The sequence below is a fragment of the Ursus americanus genome, chromosome 7 (genome assembly GCF_024610735.1).
Source record: "Ursus americanus isolate L20-20 chromosome 7, mUrsAme1.1.p, whole genome shotgun sequence".
NCBI lineage: Eukaryota > Metazoa > Chordata > Mammalia > Carnivora > Ursidae > Ursus > Ursus americanus.
Genome location: NC_142133.1, coordinates 10,661,791 through 10,683,506, shown reverse-complemented (window position 1 = coordinate 10,683,506; position 21,716 = coordinate 10,661,791).

The window sequence follows — 21,716 nt, the reverse complement described above, 5'->3', positions numbered from 1 at the left end:
GAGGGATAGAGGATCCATAACATAGCAGCAGAGTGTACACAGCATACACCAGAGACAGTTCCTGAAGCACCAGGTCCTGGGCATTATATAACCTCTTTGTAAAGCCATTACTCTCAGCAGCAGGAAACATAACAGGCTTCCTAACACGCAGAAGAAGACAGACACCTAGACAAAATGCCAAGATGGAGGAATTTATCCCAAAAGAAAGAACAAGAAAAGGTCACAGCCAGGGATCTAATGGGAAAAGATACAAGTAATACACCTGATCTGGAATTTAAAACAACAATCATATGGATACTAGTCGGACTTGAGAAAAGCATAGAAGACATGAGGGAGTCCCTTACCACAGAGATAAAAGAGCTTAAAACCAATCGGGCCAAAATGAAAAATGCAGTAACTGAGATTCAAAACCGACTGGATGCAATGACCACAAGGATGGAAGAAGCAGAGGAACTAATAAGTGATACAGAAGATAGAATTATGGAAAATAATGAAGCTGATCAAAAGAGAGAAAAATCTTGGATCAGAAAGTAGACTTAGGGAACTCAGTGATTCCATGAAACAATAACATTCCTATCATAGGAGTCCCAGAAGAAGAAAATAGAGAAAAGTGGGCAGAATATTTATTGAGGAAATTATACCTGAAAACCTCCCCAATCTGGGGGAGAAAACAGACTTCCAAATCCAGGGTGCACAGAGACCTCCCATCAAAATCAACAAAAGTAGGCCAATGCCAAGACATTATAGTTAAATTTGCAAAATATAGAGATAAAAATTCTAAAAGCTGAAAGGCAAAAGAAGTCCCTAACTTACAAGGGAAGACAAATGAGGGTACAGCAGGTCTCTGCACCAGAAACTTGGCAGGGCAGAGAGTGGCATGATTTATTCAATGTGCTGAATGGGAAAAATCTACAGCCAAGAATACTCTATCCAGCAGAGCTGTCATTCAGAATTGAGGGAGAGATCAAGAGTTTCCCAAGCTAGGGGTCCCTGGGTGGCTTAGTCAGTTAAGCGTCTGCCTTCGGCTCAGGTCATGATCCCAGAGTCCTGGGATGGAGCCCCATGTCAGGCTCCCTGCTCAGTAAGGAGTCTGCTTGTCCTTCTCCCTCTGCCCCTCCCCCCTGCTTCTCTCTCTCTCTCTCTCTCTCAAATAAATAAAATTTTTTTTAAAAAAGTTTCCCAAACTAAAACTAAAGGAGTTTATGTCCACTAAACCACCCCTGCAGGAAATATTAAAGGGGACTCTTTGAGTGGGAAAAACACTAGAAAGAAAAGAGAAAATCCACAGAGAAAAATGACAAAACGAGCAATAAAATGGCGCTAAGTTCTATCTATCAATAATTACCCTGAATGTAAATGGACTAAATGCTCCAATCAAAAATCGAAGTGTCAGAATGGATTAAAAAACAAGAGCCATCTATACGCTGCCTATAAGAGACTCATTTTAGATCTAAAGGCACCTGCAGATTGAAAGTGGGGGGAGGGAAAAATATTTTTCACGGCAATAGATGTCAAAAGAACGCCAGAGTAGCAATACTTATATCAGACAACCTAGATTCTAAACCAAAGACTAACAGGAGATGAAGAAGGACGCTATATCATAATAAAGGGGTCATTCCAACAAGATCTAAAAATTGTGAATATTTATGCCCCGAACTTGGGAGCACCCAAGTATATAAAATAATAATAAACATAAAGGAATTCATTGATAATAATACAATAATAGTAGGGGACTTTAACATCCCACTTACATCATCAAGGAAACAGTGGTTTTGAATGACACACAGGACCAGATGGACTTAACAGATTTATTCGGAACATTTCATCCTAAAGCAGCAGGATGCACATTCTTTTCTGCGCATGTAGGATCTTCTCCAGAATAGATCACATATTAGGTCAAAGATCAGGCCTCAACAAGTACAGAAAGATTAAGATCACACCACGCATATTTTCCAACCACAATGCTATGAAACTTGAAGTCAACCACAAGAAAAAATTTGGAAGACCACAAATACATGGAGGCTAAAGAACATCCTGCTAAAGAATGAATGATTCAACCAGGAAATTAAAGAAGAAATTTAAAAAAATACATGGAAACAAATGAAAACACAATAGTCCAAAACCTTTGGGATTCAGCAGAAGTGGTCATAAGAGAGAAGTGTATAGCAATACAGGCCTACCTCAAAAAGCAAGAAAAATCTCAAATACATAATCTAACCTTACACCTAGAAGAGCTGGAAAAAGAACAACAAATGAAACCTAAAGCCAGCAGAAGGGAAAAGCAGAGCTTTAGGCATCACAATTCCGGACTTCAAGTTATATTACAAAGCTATAGTTATAAAGACAGTATGATATTGGTGCAAAAACAGATACATAGATCAATGGAACAGAATGGAAAACCCAGAAATGAACACAACGATATGGTCAACTACTCTTTGACAAACCAGGAAGGAATATCCAATGGCAAAAAGACTGTTTCTTCAACAAATGGTGTTGGGAAAACTGGGCAACAACATGCTGAAGAATGAAAGTGGACCATTTTTTTTACACCATCTACAAAAATAAATTCAAAATGGATGAAAGACCTCAATGTGAGATAGGAAACCATCAAAATCCTAGAGGAGAACACAGGCAGTAACCTCTTTGACATCAGCCATAGCAACTTCTTATTAGATAGATCACCAGAGGCAAGGGAAACAAAAACAAAAATGAAGAGATTTTATCAAGATAAAAACTTCTGCACAGTGAAGGAAACAATCAACAAAACTAAAAGGTAACTCAGAATGTGAGAAGATATTTGCAAATGACATATCTGATAAAGGGTTAGTATCCAAAACATATAAAGAACTTCTAAACTCAACACCTGAAAAACAAATAATCCAGTTTAAAAATGAGCAGATGACATGAATAGACACTTTTGCAAAGAAAATATCCAGATGGCTAATAGACACATAAAGAGATGCTCAACATCACTCATCATCAGGGAAATACAAATCAAAACTACGATGAGATATCACCTCACACCGGTCAGAATGGGATAAAATTACCAACACAGGAAACAACAGATATTGGCAAAGATGCAGAGAAAGGGGAAACCTTGTGCACTGTTGGTGGGAATGCAAACTGGTGCAGCCACTCTGGAAAACAGTGTTAAGTTTCCTCAAAAAGTTAAAAGTAGAACTACCCTACAACCCAGCAATTGCACTACTAGATATTTACCCAGAGGATACAAAAATACTGATTCAAAGAGATACATGCACCCCAATGTTTATAGCAGCATTATCAACAAATAGCCAAAGTATGGGAAGAGCCCAAATGCCCATCCACTGATAAATGGAAAAGAAGAGGGGAGATATATATATAAAATGGAATATTACTCAGCCATAAAAAAATAATGAAATCGTCCCATTGATGTAATGATGTGGATGGAGCTAGAGAGTATTATCTAAGCAAAATAAGTCAATCAAGGAAAGACAAATACCACATATGATTTCACTCATATTTGGAATTTAAGAAACAAAACAGATGAACATAGGAGGGGGAAAAAGAGAGAGGCAAACCAGAAAACATTCTTAACTACAGAGAACTGTGGGTTGCCGGAGGAGAGGTGAGCAGGGGAACGTGTTAAATGGGTGATGGGTATTAAGGAGGGCACTTGTGATGAGCACTGGGTGTGGTGTGTAAGTGTAAATCACTAAATTCTACACCTGTAACTAATATTACACTGTATGTTAACTAGAATTTAAATAAAAACTTGAAACTAAAACAAAAACCAAAAACCCCACAATGTTATGTAATGTTAATAGTAACTGTTAACACTGTTTTTATATTATAAACAATTTCAATCAGATATAATAATTACAGAGAAACACAAATATGTGTACAGCATAATGGATATGATTTTCTGCTTATTAAGATGGTAAATTTAGTACAATGTATACATTTTCTATTTAATATATGATAAATTCTATTTTAACTCTATAAATATAAGCTTTAAGCTTATTAAATATAGATGCCATGCCTAAATACATATAAAGGTATATTAATAAATTACTGCAATCTGTGCATGAATAATGTAAAATAAAGGTAAAAATAGAATTTGACTAGAACAACGTATTTTTGCCTAGACTCATTATTTCCTATTTTAGATACTTATCACATATCTTGTCCTCTCTAAAAGCTATTCTTGATTTTGCCTTTCTCAAAATCATACCCAAATTTGAAAGAGTAAAGTTATTAAGATGTATTTTATTCTTAAACTATCTATGGGTTTTCTAAAGTGACCATCAGATAACAAAGATTTGCTGTTCACCACATAAAAATAAAAGCAATAGGAATGATTGTCTAAAACTTCTCCAAACGTTAATTCAAAATAATTATGAGCATTTTTGTCTACCAAACTTACTTTTTTTTTTAAGTAGGAACCACACCCAGCGTGGAGCCCAATGCAGGATTTGAACTCATGACCCTGAGATCAAGACCTGAGCTGAGATCAAAAGTCAGATGCTTAACCGACTGAGCCACCCAGATGCCACCAAACTTAATATTAATAGAAACCTGACAAATTAAAAAGAGAGTTGATCTGCCTAGGTTAATTATATGTAAGTAAAGTCTATTAAATATCTTTTAATGAATGTACATTTTAAGTTAAAAGAAATATAGCTATGATTAGACAGAAAGACTATAATTCATTTTAATTTATTTATAGAAATTCATATATATATCAATTATATATATATATATATATATATATATAAGATATTTATATATCTTCCAGAAGATTGTTTCCATTTATCTAGATTCACAAATCCTCCCCTCACTCCACCCCCTTTCTTTTTATTATAAATCTGAAAAGGCACTAGGGAACTGAGTCAATTAAATGGAAACTATCAGAGGCCCATTGCTATATTTAATCTTAATTAGAGTCAGTAGCCAAAACATATATATCCACCTTGTTAAGAACTATAGCAGTAACAAAAATGCAAAAACTAGTTGATTTAGTTCTAGGGTCTCTACTAAACTTAATGGTTTCCCACACTGTGCTGTGTAGACTTTTCCATTGACAGCAAACTCTCAGCATTTTTTAGCAAGTCATCTAACATATGAAGTGTTGTTGCTGTTTCTTTATACATCATTGTTCAATATTACAACCCCCTAAACCCTATTACCTCTCTCCATGGGGCTGTGGTGTCATGCATCAATCTAAGAAATTCAGACAAAACGATCAATGATTTGCCAAGGACAATTCAACCCTTCTGACAGAATAGACCCTAAATACATTCGTGTTGGGATGTTAAATTAAGTATTTTTCATTGTCTTTATTAAATTCTCCTCGTTTAGTCTATTTATAGCCAGGCTCATTCCACTCATTTCCCTGGGGTTAAATAGATCCTGTGTTTGTCTCACTCATCTTTAGATCCTATGTTAATTACTTTTGATCAAACTTCTCCCCCATGACTCTGTCACTCAGACATGCATCTCATTTATTGCTTTCTTGTCCTCTGGATCAGAGAAACTGAGTTCTTAGAGAGGGTCTAGGCGCCACTGTCAGGGAGCAGTACTTTTATTAAGCCATTTTCTGTATTTGGTAATACTAATTTGGTAAAATCTGAGTGCAGGGCTTCAACTTAGTACAATTGCAAGAAAATGTCTTCTCAACCAGGGATGTACTGTATGGTGACTAACATAATATAATAAAAATATATTATTATTTAAAAAAAAGAAAATGTCTTCTCATAGGATGGACTATGGAATAAAACTTGGAAAGACCCCTCAACCAAACACTCCCTCCAATCATTCTGTAGGGGGGTCTGACATTCTTCTATTAGAAATTCAGTCGTTTGAGGAAGAAGCAAAATTGTTTCAGATGGCATAATTTTATACATAGAAAATCCTGAAGACTCCACCAAAATACTGTTAGTTCTAATTAACAAATTTAGTAAAGTTACAGGACACAAAGTTAACATATAAAAAAGTAGCATTTCTATTAAGAAATTATCTGAAAAAGAAATGAAACAATCCCATTTAACATAGTGTCAAATGAATACGATAACCAAAGAGGTAAGAGAGCTCTACACTGAAAAACCACAAGACATTGATGAAAGAAATGAAAGAAGACACAAATGGAAAGATATTCTATGTTCATGGACTGGAAGAATTAATGTTAAAATGTCCATACAGGGGCACCTGGGTGGTTTAGTTGGTTAAGCATCTGCCTTCGGCTCAGGTCATAATTCCAGGGTCCTGGGATCAAGCTCTGTGTCAGGCTCCCTGCTCAGAGGGGAGTCTGCTTCTCCTTCCTCTGCCCCTACCCCCTGCTTGTGTTCTCTCTCTCTCTTTCAAATAAATAAAATCTTAAAAAAAAACAAAAACGAATATAATGAATATTATTCAGCCATAAAAAAGAAGGAAATCCTGCCATTTGCAACAATATGAATGGACCTTGACGGCATTATGCTAAGTGAAAGAAGTCAGAGAAAAACAAATATTGTATGATCTTATTTACATGTGGAATTGCTTCATCTTAAACAAACAAACAAACAAACAATAAAAAACAGAAGAACACATCAGATTTGTGGTTACCAAGGGTTAAGGGTAGGAAGGTGGGGAATTGGATGAAGGCTGCCCAGGTACAAACCTCCAGTTATAAGTACTAGGAATGTAATGGAATGTACAATATGATAGCTATAGTTAACACTACTGTAAGATATATTTGAAAGTCAGTAAGAAAGTAGATCCTAAGAGTTCTCATCAAAAATTTAAGAAAAAACTTTTCCCCCCTTTTTCTGTATCTGTACGACATTTTGGATGTAAACTGAACTTACTGTGGTCATCACTTCACAGTATGTATAAGTTAAATTATTACAACTTGCACTTACATAGTGCTGTATATTAGTTATATCTCAATAAGACTGGGGGGAAAACTGAACTAAAATAAATTTATGAAAAAAAAAGAAATGTAGTCATTTATTTTCCTTGAGTCTTCATGAATTCACTGAATACCAGTGAAGTGGCGACTATTCAGAAAAGTTACCTCTGGCTGCTATCTGATCTCCTCAAGTCATCATTTCAGTCTGATGGGGGAAGGAAGTGGGAAAGTGGGATCCTCAGGGAGCAGCAGGCTAGATGGAGAACAGATGGAGGTGGTGCTCAAGGGAGAAAGCCAGAATTGGGTAGAATAGGCCCTGAAAGAGAGGGGACCCAGAGAAGCACATTTCGGTTACTTAAATCTCATAGCAAAGTTTGAGTTGGGATAATTTTCATGCTACAAAATAAAAACAGTCCCATAATCTCGTCTAATGTTTTACAACCAAAATCCCAACAGCAAGCTGAACCAGCCTTCACTGCTTTGCTGTCATACCTGCATCAGCCCAAATCTATTTCCTGTATCTCCCCAGCTATTCCTGAGAACTCTTCCAGCATGACTCTCCGTGAAATGACGGCCACAATGTGTGAAGGGTCCACGGAAAACCATTTCCCAGCCTCTTGGATGTTGGCTTTGTAGGCTAACATCCTTTGAAGATCCATTGCTGCAATCATGTTGGAGGCAATAACCCTTGAGGACGGGAGGAGAGGGTGCTGTCTCTAAAATGGAGCATACCTTCCCAAGGGAGAGAGTATGGTCCACTGGCATGAGGAAAGTAAGTACCGGAAATTCTATTTGTTTTTTCATCTCATCCTTCAAATTTATGTTTTTGTATGTATGTCATAATGTCATAGATAGAATAAAGTGCATGTGAAAAATGAGCAAATATATTGTGGTATCCTCTGAAAATTCTTCACTAATAGTGATGCACAGTCAGGAAAGTGTTGATAGATGTCTTGATGTAAGCTGTTTTAAAGAGACCACCTATGTGAGCTGTTCTTCAAAGGCATCACCCTGGAAAGGGCTCCTCTTGGTCTGCCAGTTTGGAAACTCTTCCCTTGAGCCAGTCTTGTGTCCAAATGAGTTAAACCTGGCTCATTAAACCTCTACATTTGAATGAAAACAACTTTGACCAGGTTAATCACATGGTTCTTAGTTTGTGTGTTTGCTTTTTGCAACCCCTGACTCCAAACAACTTTTGGAGGTTTCCAAATATCACATCTACCTTTGCAGGGGACCTGCCTTCATGGGTAATATTTAAAAGTTTCCTCCCAGACAATTCCAAAAGAAGAATGTTTTAAATTATGCTGAGAATTTCCAAGATAACAGAATGAAGTGGGAGGACAAGGTTTTTGGCTATCAAAAATATAAGTTATTTTTTTAAGTTTTAATTTTTATTCCAGTTAACATACAGTGTTATATTTGTTTCAGGTGTATCATATAGTGATTCAATTATTCCATACATCACTTGGTTAAGCTGTTGTATTTTACATTTCAAAATTAGCCACAACATTGTACATGTGTGAAACTGAGTAGGGTGTTTGTTTGTTTGTTTGTTTGTTTGTTTGTTTTAACATACAAAGTATGGGAGGCATATGAGGGAGAGAAAGCTTCAGAGAAAGAAGTAATTTCCAATCAACATTTGATTGATACCTTGCCTTATTGCAGACATTTTAATCAACGATATACCTTATGAAGTCAACTGGAAATTTAGAGGGGAAAGTTAGAAAGTGGCAGATCCAAGAGCAGATAGAACATTACTACTGCACACATAGGGCATCATAGAGATTAAGGGCACATGCTCTAAACCCTAGCCCTGTTACTGGCTATCGGACCTTGGCAAGTAATTTAACCTCTCTGGGTTTCAGTTTTCTCATCCATACAATGAAGATGATAAGTAGCACCTTTATCATAGGAATTGAATGTAGAAATAAATATAAAGCAACTGCTCTAGTGCCTAGAACACAGTAGCTATCATTGCTTTTATTAGTAGTACAGTATGTTTCCTTCAGAAAAGAACATGGTCACTTATCCTTTTTATATCATTTCGCCTCTGCCCTCTAACATTCTAAGGCTTAGGCTATCAACGACACCAGCCTGCCAGAGAGAACTTTAGGCCCTTACTTTGGCCAAAGTTTTGAAAGAAGGAAGTGAATTTTAAGGTTCCTTGAAGTTCTAGCTTGGGAAGTAGGACTCTTCATTCTCCAGATAATTAGAACCTGCTAGCACTGCACTTGTCCCCAGAGTAGGGGTCACTTCCTAAGTGTTTATGCAATTGAATTCTATCGATAACCCTGCTGTGTCCATGAGAATTTGAACTCATGGGACAGAATTGGTTTGAAATTTTTGAAAAGTGGACTCATATTTATATGCTGATTTGGGGTGTCCAGTGCCTAAAATGTTATGCTCCTGTTCAGACATGGTAGTTACTATGCTTACCTGAGATCATCAGTCCCTCTGGGAGGTTATCACTGAAGCTTAGTCTTTTTTTTTTTTTTAAAGATTTTATTTATTTATTTGACAGAGATAGAGACAGCCAGCGAGAGAGGGAACACAAGCAGGGGGAGTGGGAGAGGAAGAAGCAGGCTCATAGCTGAAGAGCCTCGTGTGGGGCTCGATTCCATAACGCCGGGATCACGCCCTGAGCCGAAGGCAGGCGCTTAACCGCTGTGCCACCCAGGCGCCCCTGAAGCTTAGTCTTGAACTTAGGTAGATAAACAAAACACCCATGCAGGTTCTTCTTTCTCAAAACACCATCTGAAAATGAGGGTTGGATGAGGGCAGAGAAATGAGAATGTTGGCCAGGGCAGAGTTGCTATTCTCAAGGGCTGAACTTGCCTTTTGGAAATTCTGATGAACTGTTCATGTGGACAATTCTGTACCTAGCTTCTCGTCTCCACATTGCACCAGAAGGGAACAGGCTAAATCTGATGTTAAGGCCTAACCTGGAAAAGGGAAAAAGCAACATACAGAGCAAAGAGCTTCTAAGGGAAATGGTCTATATTATGCCTACAGTGACTATGGATCAGTTTTCCTCATTATCATGAGTTTTAATAATTGAATATTCTTTGATATTATGGAAATCTTCCATCATTCTCCCTTCAATAAACAGCTTTGTATACAAAAGGATCTTATTAACAAAGGTATTCAGACAGATCTACTCATTGAATATTGATCAATGTTGGCAAATTAATCTTATTCTCTAATTAGTGTACTCCATACTCTGATTTAATCCATGTCCTTCGGACCACCCTCCCCCTGATGCTGTGCCACCTCCCATAGAGAGATCATTCTTAGGTATATCTTCATCTTTTTTGGTCTTCTTTGACCAGAAGGCTTCTCCCCTCTCAGACCCCATCCACCACACTCTGAAGATAATATCTGTGGCTCTCACAACCTCCCCCTCTGACTCCATTGTCACTGTGGGTATGGTACCTGGCCTTGGGGCCTTCCAGAGGGTTTCACTGGTAAGGACAATGAAGACCTCCTGAAATCTTCTCCACAACACGGACACCCTCCCCGAGACTCACCTGAGAAGCACCAAGGCCCAGAAACATCAGTAGAATCCGCAGCCTCAGGATGCTGAGAATATGAGACAAAATGAGAATAGAACCTCTTAGTATCAGTCTATAAATATATATATAAATAAAAATATAGATAATATATATAAGTAAAAATATTTTTATATATTAAATATAAACGTATACATTTATATATAAAAACACATATATGTTATATATATTTATATATAAAAACACGTACATGTTTTATGTATATATATATATATATATATATATATATATATATATATATATATAAAACAACTCATGCACTGCAGATAGAGCAAATCTTTGCAAGCATGGTGTTGAATAGCTATGAGGAAAGCAGTGTTTCTTCACCTTATGAACACACAATACATTCGAAACTGTATTGAGTTTAAGTTGTGTTTTCCCTTAAGGTACTCTGACCCACATCTAGAATGCACGACAATCTCAAGTTCAGTTAATTATACTCTTACCAAAAAATCAAAGTAAAAATGTATGTACGTAAAATATAGCTTTAATTTTTATGTTTTTAGGACTTTTAATAAAGTATAAGGTCACATATTGGAACAAATTTCTTAACTGATTGTTTTAAGCATGGGCACAAAGCTCAAAGTACAGCTGAGCAGAGAACTCTTTTTCTTTAAAGAAAAGTCCAAAGAATCCTCAGAGATATAAGTGATATAGAATTAACTTGTTCCTTAATTCTGAAAATGCTAATCCGGAATCTCTGGCTCCAATTCCTTAAGTTTGAAATAATATGTAATAAAAATACCTCCACTGAGTTCACTTTGTAAAGCATCTTTTGTTTTAATTTTAGAATCCAGTGCAGGAAAGAGGCAAGAAGTAGTGACAGAAGAGCTGGGAAACAGAGGAAAGGGGATGCCAAACCCATGGCAGATCCTTAGGAAAGGGAGGAGGTGGTGCAGACCCAAGGATTCAGGAGGGCAGATGATCTGGGGAACAGGTGGAGGAGCATCGATCCTGGAGAGGCGAGGCCATATATGTGAGATATGGAGTGAAGGAAACGGTGGGAAAGAGAATTCTGCAGAAGAGGAGAGGATGTGTTTAGGAATGGAGCCATGTAGAGAAGTGGGGAAGCCAATCACACAGCTTTCCATGGCGTTGACTTGGGATGATCAAACAGCTAAGATGTGATGCTCACAGTCATGACTCCTAGAACATTCCACACGTTTTTGCAAGTTTCAAATTACAGCAAACAGCCAACAGTGACTTAGTTCATTCTTTAAAAATTAGAAAAGCTATTTTAACATTCGGAGTGGATTTGGCTAAGCTAAGCCCTCCTTGGGGTGGTTATTCTTCACTGCTATTAAATTAGACTTTGTCAGTTAATGAGGAATTCACCCCCAGACAATGAACAAAGAAAGAAAAGCAAGTGAAACAGAAATGAGGAGTAAATGCATCCATCCCCAGATTTCAATCACTCTCTGTGTGTGCAGCTCTTCTCAGGATGCCGCAGCTTGCGGGGCCTTAATAAAGCCTTCAAGCTCCCCATCATCAAAGGCACAAGTAGTAACCATGTCCTCTCTCATCCCTTTCTGCATTTTGCATTTTCAAAGCTTCAGTCATGTTTTAGCCTTTTATCTTCTAAAAAGTAAACCACACAGCTTTTTGGAGGAACATATTAAATGAACCCAAACAGCATGGATGTTGGTGTGGCATGATAATTTATTTAAAACTTTAATCTGTTTTGTTCCCTCATTGGCCAGGACTTGATGTTCCTTTGATTGAGGTCAGCCTCTATTGCAGGCATCTGTTTTTGAAAGCATGAAGTTATACTAAAGGGAGGGGAGAGACGTAATTCGGATTGTTAAGAGAAATGAAGTTCTACATCAGACTTTTACAGAGAATCCTGTGTGCTATCTGGACCCTAAGGCAGCTGAGCTGTTTGTTCTAGAGAGGCCTTTTCTTTTTCTTTTCTTTTGGCTAGGACCACCAGTAATTACTGAATAGAAATGATAAGATCACATACCATTGGTGTATTTTTCTGAGAAATAATACATCAAGCTCAACACAGACTTGGGCTTGGGATAGGTAAGTAGGGAGCACCAGGAACATTGCACACAAACACCACTAAGCTGCCGTAACTTTCATTTATTGGTTCCTTCCATCAGACCAGACAGTACCTGCTAGCAGGTCAGGGGAATGGGACGGATGGCTGCTTGGTCCAAAGATGGGTCATTCTTCTGTCTGCCTCACCTGCTGCTCACTCCCAGCTGTTACATCTAGTGACCTTTACTTGTGGATGTCTTCACAAGAGATTGGAGCCATTTTATGGTGTGTGGCAGTTTATAGCCAACTCAGTGCATTTCAGAGTAAATGCTGGGGCGTCTGTTTTGTGAGCTGGGCTTATATGCAAACTGAAATGGTCCTGAGCCCTTTGAGTGCACCTTCCAGTGTATGGTCTGCAGCTGTATCATCCATATTCCAATTGGTTTCACCCCAGATTACCTAACTAATTTCATAACTGTTTGTGTATTTTGCTTACAAATTTTACAATTCCTTATCAGTATGTTTTAGAACATGGCTGTACTTTCTAAAACGTGTTCATTACAACTTATCTACAACTTTGACGTGAAACTTTATCTTCACTAGCAAGGGAGAATTCCAGGTGGGAAAGCCAATTTCAAACACAGCAAAGACTTTATAACCTACGTTAAAATATAAGATGAAATATATTTTACAAGTGCCAATTTACACAAAACACACTAGCCTTGTTTCTGGTTTTAGGGGAAAATGTTTAGTTTCACCATTAAGTATGATGTTAAGTGTAGATTTTTTTTTCGTTGATCTTAGAGGAAGTACTTCTATTTCTGGATTGCTGAAAATTTTTATCATGGATGCATGTTGGATTCTGCCATCTACTTAAATTTATATATTTCTCTCATTCTGTTAATACAGTAGGTTACATAGATTATTTAAAAATTTTAAATCACCCATACAGTATTGGAATAAACTCCACTTAGTCATGATTAGTTAACTTTCTTATGTATTGCTAGTTTGGGTTTGCTAATATTTTGTTAAGGACTATGGTATTTAATTTTCTTTTCTTACAATCTCTTTGTCAGATTTTAGTATTAGGGTTAATGTGTACTCTTAAAAGAAGTTGGAAAGTGTTCTTACTATTTTCTAAAAGCGTTTGTGTAAGATTGGTGTTAATTCTTTTGTAAGTGTTTGATAAAAAGTTCTCAGTCAAATAATTCATGCCTGAAATCTTGTATTGGGAGTTTAAGGTAGATAGATAGATACAGAGATACATAGATACAAATAGATATAATGATTGAGGGTTTTTTATTTCATTCCAATTTTTCAAGAACTTGTCTATTTCATCTAAGCTGATAAATATATTTGTCAAAAGTTGCTCATAATATTCTATTACCTTTTATTGTCTTTAGAAAATCTAGCAATAACCCTTCACTCCTTCATTCTAATATTGGCTATTTGTGTTTTCTTTCTTGATCAGCTTGCAATCAATTTAATCAATTTTATTAATATTTTGAAAGAACAAATTTTTTGGTTTGTCAATTTTTTCTATTTTTTTGCCTGCTCTATAATTTTCACTATAATCATCATTTCCTTTCTTCTGCTTAATTTTGGCTTAATTTGCTTATGTTGTTTCCAGTCTCTTAAGGCATAAATTTATATCATTGATTCTAAGCTTTTCTTTTTTTCCAACATAAGCATTAAAAACCATAAACTTCCCTTTAAGCACTGCTTTAGCTGCATCCCACTAATTTGGATATGTTATGTTTTCATTATTACATAATTTGAAATATTTTCTACTTTGCTTTATGATTCTTTCTTTGACCATGGGTTGTTTAGAAGAGCATTGTTTAATTTCCAAATATTTGGGGATTTTCTAGATACTACTGTTTTTGTTTTTTAATTGAATTTCATTGTAGTTAGAGAACATCCTCTGTAAGATTTCAATCTTTAATATATATCAAGGTTTGCTTTATGGCCCAGAATTTGGCCTGTCTTGAGGAAATTTTCATGTGCACTTGCAAAGAATGTCTATTCTGTTGTTTGCTGGAGTATCTATGTCATTTAGGTCAAGGTGTTTGATAGTGTCCTATACAACTGCTAGATCAATACTGTCCAAAAAATATATGTAATCTGAGGGGCACCTGGATGGCTCAGTCAGTTGTGTCTGCCTTCAGCTCAGGTCATGATCCCAGGGTCTCTGCTCAGCGGGGGGCCTGCTTCTCCCTCTCCCTGTGCCTGCCACTCTGCCTACTTGTGATCTCTCTCTCTCTGTGTCAAATAAATAAATAAAATATTTTTTAAAAAATGTAATCTGAGCCACATATGTAATTTTAAATTTTCTGCGGCCACATTAAATCAAGAAAAAAAAAACAGATGGAATTAATTTTTAAAATATATTTCATCTAATCCCAAATATCTAAATATCATTTTACCTTGTTATCAGTATAAAATTATTAAAAAGATATTTTACACTCTTGTTTCATACTAAGTCTTTGTAATTCAGTGAGGATTTTACACCACGCAGTACATCTCAATTTAGACTAACCACATTTCAAGAATTCAATAGCTACATGTGAATAGCTGTTGTGTTAACAGCAGAGTTCTAGATTCTCACTGATTGTTTCTTCTAATTATTTTATCAATTGTTGAAAAAAGGATACTATGATTACAGATCTGTCTACTTCTCCCTTTAGTTTTGTCAGTTTTGCCCCACTTATTTTGAAGCTTTGTTATTAGGTACATCCACATTTACAATTTTTATATTTTCCTGATGATTGGCTCCCTTTTCACTATGAAATGTTACTTTTTATCTCTGATAAAGAGAGATGTCTTGATATCTATTATGACTGATATAGATATAATCACTCCAGCTTCTTTATGATAGGACTATTTGCATAGTATATCTTTCCCCCCATTTGAGTTTCAACTTATATGCATTTTTCTTTTCTTTTCTTTTTTTTTTAAGATTTTATCTACTTATTTGAAAGAGAGAGACTGAGTGAGAGAGAGAGAGAGAGAGAGAGAGAGCATGAGCAGGGGAAGAGGGAGAAGCAGACTCCCTTGTTGAGCAGGGAGCCTGACAGGGGGCTCCATCACAGGATCCTGGGATCATGACCTGAGCTGAAGGCAGACGCTTAACCAACTGACCCACCCAGGCACCCCTACATGTCTTTCTATTTCAAGTAAATATTTTGTAGATGGCATGTATTTGAGTCCTGCTTTTAAAAATCCAATCTAATAATTCTGTCTTCTAATTATAGTGTTTTGTCCAGTTACATTTAATGTAATTGCTAATGTGGTTGGATTTAGATCTACCATTTTACATATTTGTTTTATTTGGGTTTTTGTTTGTATTTAATTTTTTTAAACTCTGGGGTTTTTTCTTTTTTTAGATTTTTTATTTATTTATTTGACAGAGATAGACAGCCAGTGAGACAGGGAACACAGCAAGGGGGATGGGAGAGGAAGAAGCAGGCTCCCAGCAGAGGAGCCCGATGTGGGACTCGATTCCAGAATGCCAGGATCATGCCCTGAGCCGAAGGCAGACGCCTAACGACTGCACTACCCAGGTGCCCCATGGGTTTTTTTCTCTCCTTCTTTTTGGTTAATCTTTCTAGCATTTTTTTAATTTTCCTATTGATTTTATTTCTTACATTATTTTTAAATGGATTACAATGCACTTTAACTTATTCCACACTACTCAGAGTTAATACTTCATCATAATAAATATAGAAACATTGCAATAGTATAATTCCATTCACACCCGCATTCATACTGGTGTTATGCCATGTATAGTAACATACATGGTAAACTCTGCAATACAGTGTTGTAAATTTTGCTTTGACCATTCATATATCTTTCAAAGAACTAAAAGAAAAAAAATATTGCCTTATATATTCACCATTTCTGGCAATATTTTTATTCCTATAAATTTGAGTGTCATTTCCCTGGTGTCATTTCCCTTCAGCCTGAAGAAGTTCCTTTAGGATTTATTGAGTACAAGTCAATTTTCTCAGGTTTTGTTTATCTTAAAATGTTTTTTATTTAGTATTTTATCTTATTTTTTGGAAGTTAGTTTTCCTGCACATAGCATCTTGCACTGTTTTTTTTGTTTTTTTTTTTATACTTCAGCTCTTTAAAGGTGTCATTCAATTGTCTTCTGGCCTCCAGTGTTTCTGGTGTAAAGTCCACAACCTTTAAGTAGTTCTCCTGTATCTGATGTGTCATTTTTCTCTGGTTTCTTCAATATCTGCTTTATCTCTGGATTTCAGCAGATTATTTTATGCCTGTTTTGGTTTTCTTTATATTTATGCTATTTGGGATACATTGACTTTCTACAGTCTGTAAGTCAATGTCTTTCACTAACTTTGCTGGGTATATTACATCCATCGTCTCATTGTGCTACTTATATAACATTCAAAATCTCACTTAATTCTCATGACATCAAATGTGATATAAACTATTTTCTCCATTTTTTTATAGAAGAGCAAACTGAGCTCAGAGTGGAGAAGAAACTTGCCCAAGACCAAAGATCTGTTAAGTGATGGAGTAAGATTTTAACCTATATCAGTCTGACTCCAAATTCAGAGGCATTGTTTGGTGCTAGTGAAGTCCAGCATTAAAAATGACTAATTTTGCTTGAGAGATCTGTGAAGGTTTTAAAGAGCTCTTAACCTGAGTATGAGTAAAGAGAGGGAAAAAAAGAGCATTTCTTCTACTTCATCCTCTGTTTCATCTTTCTTTTCTTCCTTTCCTTGTTTCTTTTCCTTCTGATCCACTCCCCCCAACTTAGGGTTGCTTGTTTAGCAAAATAATCTGCTAGAGCATTTCCTTTAGTCTTATTTTTTTTTCTTCCTCTACCTCTTCTTCCTTTAGTATTACCTCTTTTTGGATGGGTCTCAATCTTTATAATAGCCACCTCTCTAGGAGGTAGGAGTTCCTTGAAGTTCTATAACTTGTTGTCCATTTAGATGGGAATTCCAGCAGAAGTAAGAAACACCTTTATCTCCACAGCATTCCAAAACCATGTACTACTCTAAAAACGTCCTTGCTATCTGTATATATGTTTACTCTCTAGTCTTTGGATAGTTGATATGCTCTCATTGGTGCAATAAGTTTTGCTACCTAGGCTGGTTTTACCTGGTGGGGGATTATTTTCTGAAGGAGAGCTTACATTAGTTATAACATCTTGCTTAATAACTTCCAGTTTGGGTTGAGGTATGATAAATCAACAAATCATAATAGGTCAATGTTCTCGATGGGAGTGAGGTACAGAAAGTTTCCTAACTGGGGTAGAACTATCACATGATTCCTCTTTTTGTGATGGGGCAAAAGAGTGGCAGGATTCAGGGGGTTGCAATGGTAAATAGTAATGCAAGAGGGAGAGTAACAGAATCTCAATAGAGATTGATATGCTGGCTGGAATGTGTTGTGTTTTCTTAGCTAGATGTAATGTCTATATTGCAAACAGAGCCCTGAGCTTAAGCAAGAAGTTTAGAATTAGTTCAGCACGCATCACGTTTTTCAAAGACAGCTATTCCTCTCAGATAAAGAAAACAAGCCTTTGAAACTAAGGGTGAGGTGAGACTTTAGTAAGAGATGATTTGACAATTCCCATGAAATTGAGTTAAAACCTCACGGGCTGCGGTGCCTGGGTGGTGCAGTCGTTAAGCGTCTGCCTTCAGCTCAGGGCGTGATCCTGGCGTTCTGGGATTGAGCCCCACATCAGGCTCCTCTGCTGGGAGCCTGCTTCTTCCTCTCCTACTCCCCCTGCTTGTGTTCCCTCTCTTGCTGGCTGTCTCTCTCTGTCAAATAAATAAATAAAATCTTTAAAAAAAAAAAAACTCATGGGCTTGTTCAGATAACTCATACACATATAACTAAAAGAGCTTTTTGTAGTAGGGATAGTTAGGGAAGGAAGTTAGTGAAGAGTCCTCCTCAGATTGCAGAAGACTTGTTCATATTTAGGTTCATATTTGGGTGTCACAATATCAGAGAAATTTGGCATCCATGGTCTGCTATACCTAGTTAAAACTAGAAATCCTCTCAACTCTCATTTTGTGAGTGGTCTAGGTACATTTAGATAGTCTTTAGTGAGTCAGGAGAGAATGTTTTTATCCCCTGAATAGGCCATGCCCCACACATACTGTGGTTTCACAAAATTGTTAAGTTATTTTTTGAAAGTTTATGTCTCTTTCCTGTTAATTCTGAGAGGAAGTAAATGGAGTCTTTTTTGCAGTCTTCCTTGTTCTCTGAAAAAAATGAAGGAGGCTTCAGTGGACCCCTGGGACATGACTGTCCAGGTATATTGTTGATCTCTGCAGGTCAAGGGAAGAATGTATTGACTTTTCTGATCTAGAGGCACACTGAAAAAGGCAGAGCAAGATCCAATACAGTAAAGCAAGTGGCTTAAGGCAGAAGTGATGAAAGGATATTTGGATTAGGTAAAGTAAGGGATAAAATTTTTGTGGATTGTCTTGAGGTTTTTAAATGTTTTTTTAATTTTTAAATTGAAGTATAGTTGACATATAACATTGTGTAACTTTAAGGTGTACCATGTGTTGATTTGATGCATTTATATATTGTCATATGATTACCTGTTGTATATTGTCATATGATTACCTCTGTAGCATTGGCTAACACCTATGTCATGTCACATAAGTATCAGTGTGTGTGTGTGTGTGTGTGTGTGTGTGTGTGTGTGTGTGTGTGTGTGTGGTGGGAACAATAAAGATCTAGAACTCTAAGCAACTTTGAAGTTTATAATACAATATTGTTGATTCTAATCCTTCTGCTGCACATTTGTTCTTCAGAATTTACTTTTCTACTGGTTCCTAGTTTGTACCTTTAAACAATGTATCATCAATTCCTCCACCCCTCAGTCTCTGGTAACCATCATGCTACACTCTGTTTTTATGAGTTTGTCTTTTTTAGATTTCACATATAAAAGATAGTATTTGTCTTTCTCTGGCTGGCTTATCTCACTTAGCATGACACCGTCAGGGTCCATCCTTATTGTTGCAAATGGCAGGATTTCCTTTTTTCCCCCTCATGGCTGAATAATATTCCATTATATATACACACCACAACTTCTTTATCTATTCATCTGTTGATAAATATTTAGGTTGTTTCTATATCTTGACTACTGTGACTAATGTTGCAGTGAACACAGGAGTGCATATGTCTTTGATATTCTGCTTTCAGTTCCTTTGGATATATACCCAGAAGTGGGATTTATGGTAGTTTTATTTTTAATTTTTTTTTCTCCTGAGCAGTAGGTCTCAATCATGGGCTTAAAATATTCAGTAAACTGTTTTGGAAACAGGTGCACTGTCAAGACAAGATTGCTACATACCTATTAGAATGGCTCAAATCCATCATAATGGCCAAAAATTGGGAGCCACCAAGACGTCTTCAGCAGGTGATTGAAAAATTGTGGTACATTTAGATAATGCAATATTAGTCACACTTATTCATCATACACACTGTATGATTCTAAGACATTCTGGAAAAGGCAGAACTATTGAGACAGTAAAATGATCAGTGGCTGGGGGAAGATAGGGGGAAGGATGAACAGGATTATTAGGGGCAGTGAAACTATTTTGTATGATACTTTTGTATGATACTCTTCATTTTGTTTGAAACTATTTTGTATGATACTCTAATGATGGACACATGTCCTTATACATTTGTCAAAACCCATAAAACGTATAACACCAAGAATGAACCCCAATATAAACTATGGACTTCGGATGATAATGATGTGTCAATGTAGGTTCATCGATTATAACAAATATACCACTGTGCTGTTGGATATCGATACTAAGGGAGGCTGTGCATGTGTGGGGACAGGGAGTATATGGAAACTCTGGTACTTTTTCTGCTCAGTTTTTTTGTGAATCTAAAACTTAAAAACTAAAATTTTTTAATTAAAAAAATCCTAACAGTTATTTTTGTGGAACTTGACAAGCTAATTGTAAAATTTATATAAAAATGCAAGGAGAAAAACAAGGTTGGAGGACTTGCTTTACCAGGAATCAAGACTCACAATAAAGCTATACTAAACTCAGGTAGTTTGTTCTTGGTAGAAATAAGTAAACAAGCAGAAGAGAGACATCAGAAATAGAGATGGTAGTGCAGGGCAGTGAGAGAAAGATGATCTTTTCAATAAGTGTTTTTGAGACAATTTTAGGTATCCACACAGAAAAACATTTAAGTTGGATCTCTAAATCACACCACGCCAAAAATCCAGTGCTTTATAAACCCACATGTGAAATACAAAATAGTAAGGCATTTAGAAGTAATGCAGGAGAATATCTTCATAATCTGATGATGGAAAATATTCCTTAAATGGAGCATGAGAAACATTAAGAATAAGGTAATATTTATATAAGGTACTTAAATAGTCAAAATCATGGAGACAGAAAGCAGAATGGTAATTGCAAATGGTAGGCAGGTCGGGGGGAGGAATGGGGTTATTGTTTAATGAGTATAGATTTTATAAAATGAAGTGAGTTACAGAAATGGGTGGTGGTAACGATTGCACAACATTATAAATGTATTTATACTGAACCACTTAAAAATGGTTACAATGGTAAATTTTGTGTTATGTATTTTACCAAAATTTAAGAATTGAAAAAATCAAAGAAAAAAATTAAGCAGCACAATAAATGCAAAATTTAACAATATGAATTGTAGGGTTTGAATATCCGGTGGGTTTTTTTTTTTTCTTCATGAAACTTGGAATAAAATATTAATGAAACTTCATTTAAAAAACTTTATAAAAGCCGGGGCGCCTGGGTGGCACAGCGGTTAAGCGTCTGCCTTCGGCTCAGGGCGTGGTCCCGGCGTTGTGGGATGGAGCCCCACATCAGGCTCCTCTGCTATGAGCCTGCTTCTTCCTCTCCCACTCCCCCTGCTTGTGTTCCCTCTCTCGCTGGCTGTCTCTATCTCTGTCAAATAAAATTAAAAAAAAAAAACTTTATAAAAGCCAATTAAAATATCACCTTGGGTCCCCCCAAAAGAGAATAGATTGATGCATTAGACCACAATAAAATATTTACTTATTTGTTGAAATGTCTTCTCCTGTTCTGTGGCTAGTCTTTTTTGACACTGTTAATAGTTTATTTTGCTAAACAGTTTTGTCATTACACATACTCTTCTGTATGTGTATTATTTCACAATTTAAACAAGTTTTTTTAAAGAGGGGATTTTAGGAGCACCTGGGTGGTGCAATTGGTTAAGTGTCTCAGTTTTGGCTCAGGTTGGGCTTGAAATTTTCTCTCCCTCTCCCTCTGCCCCCT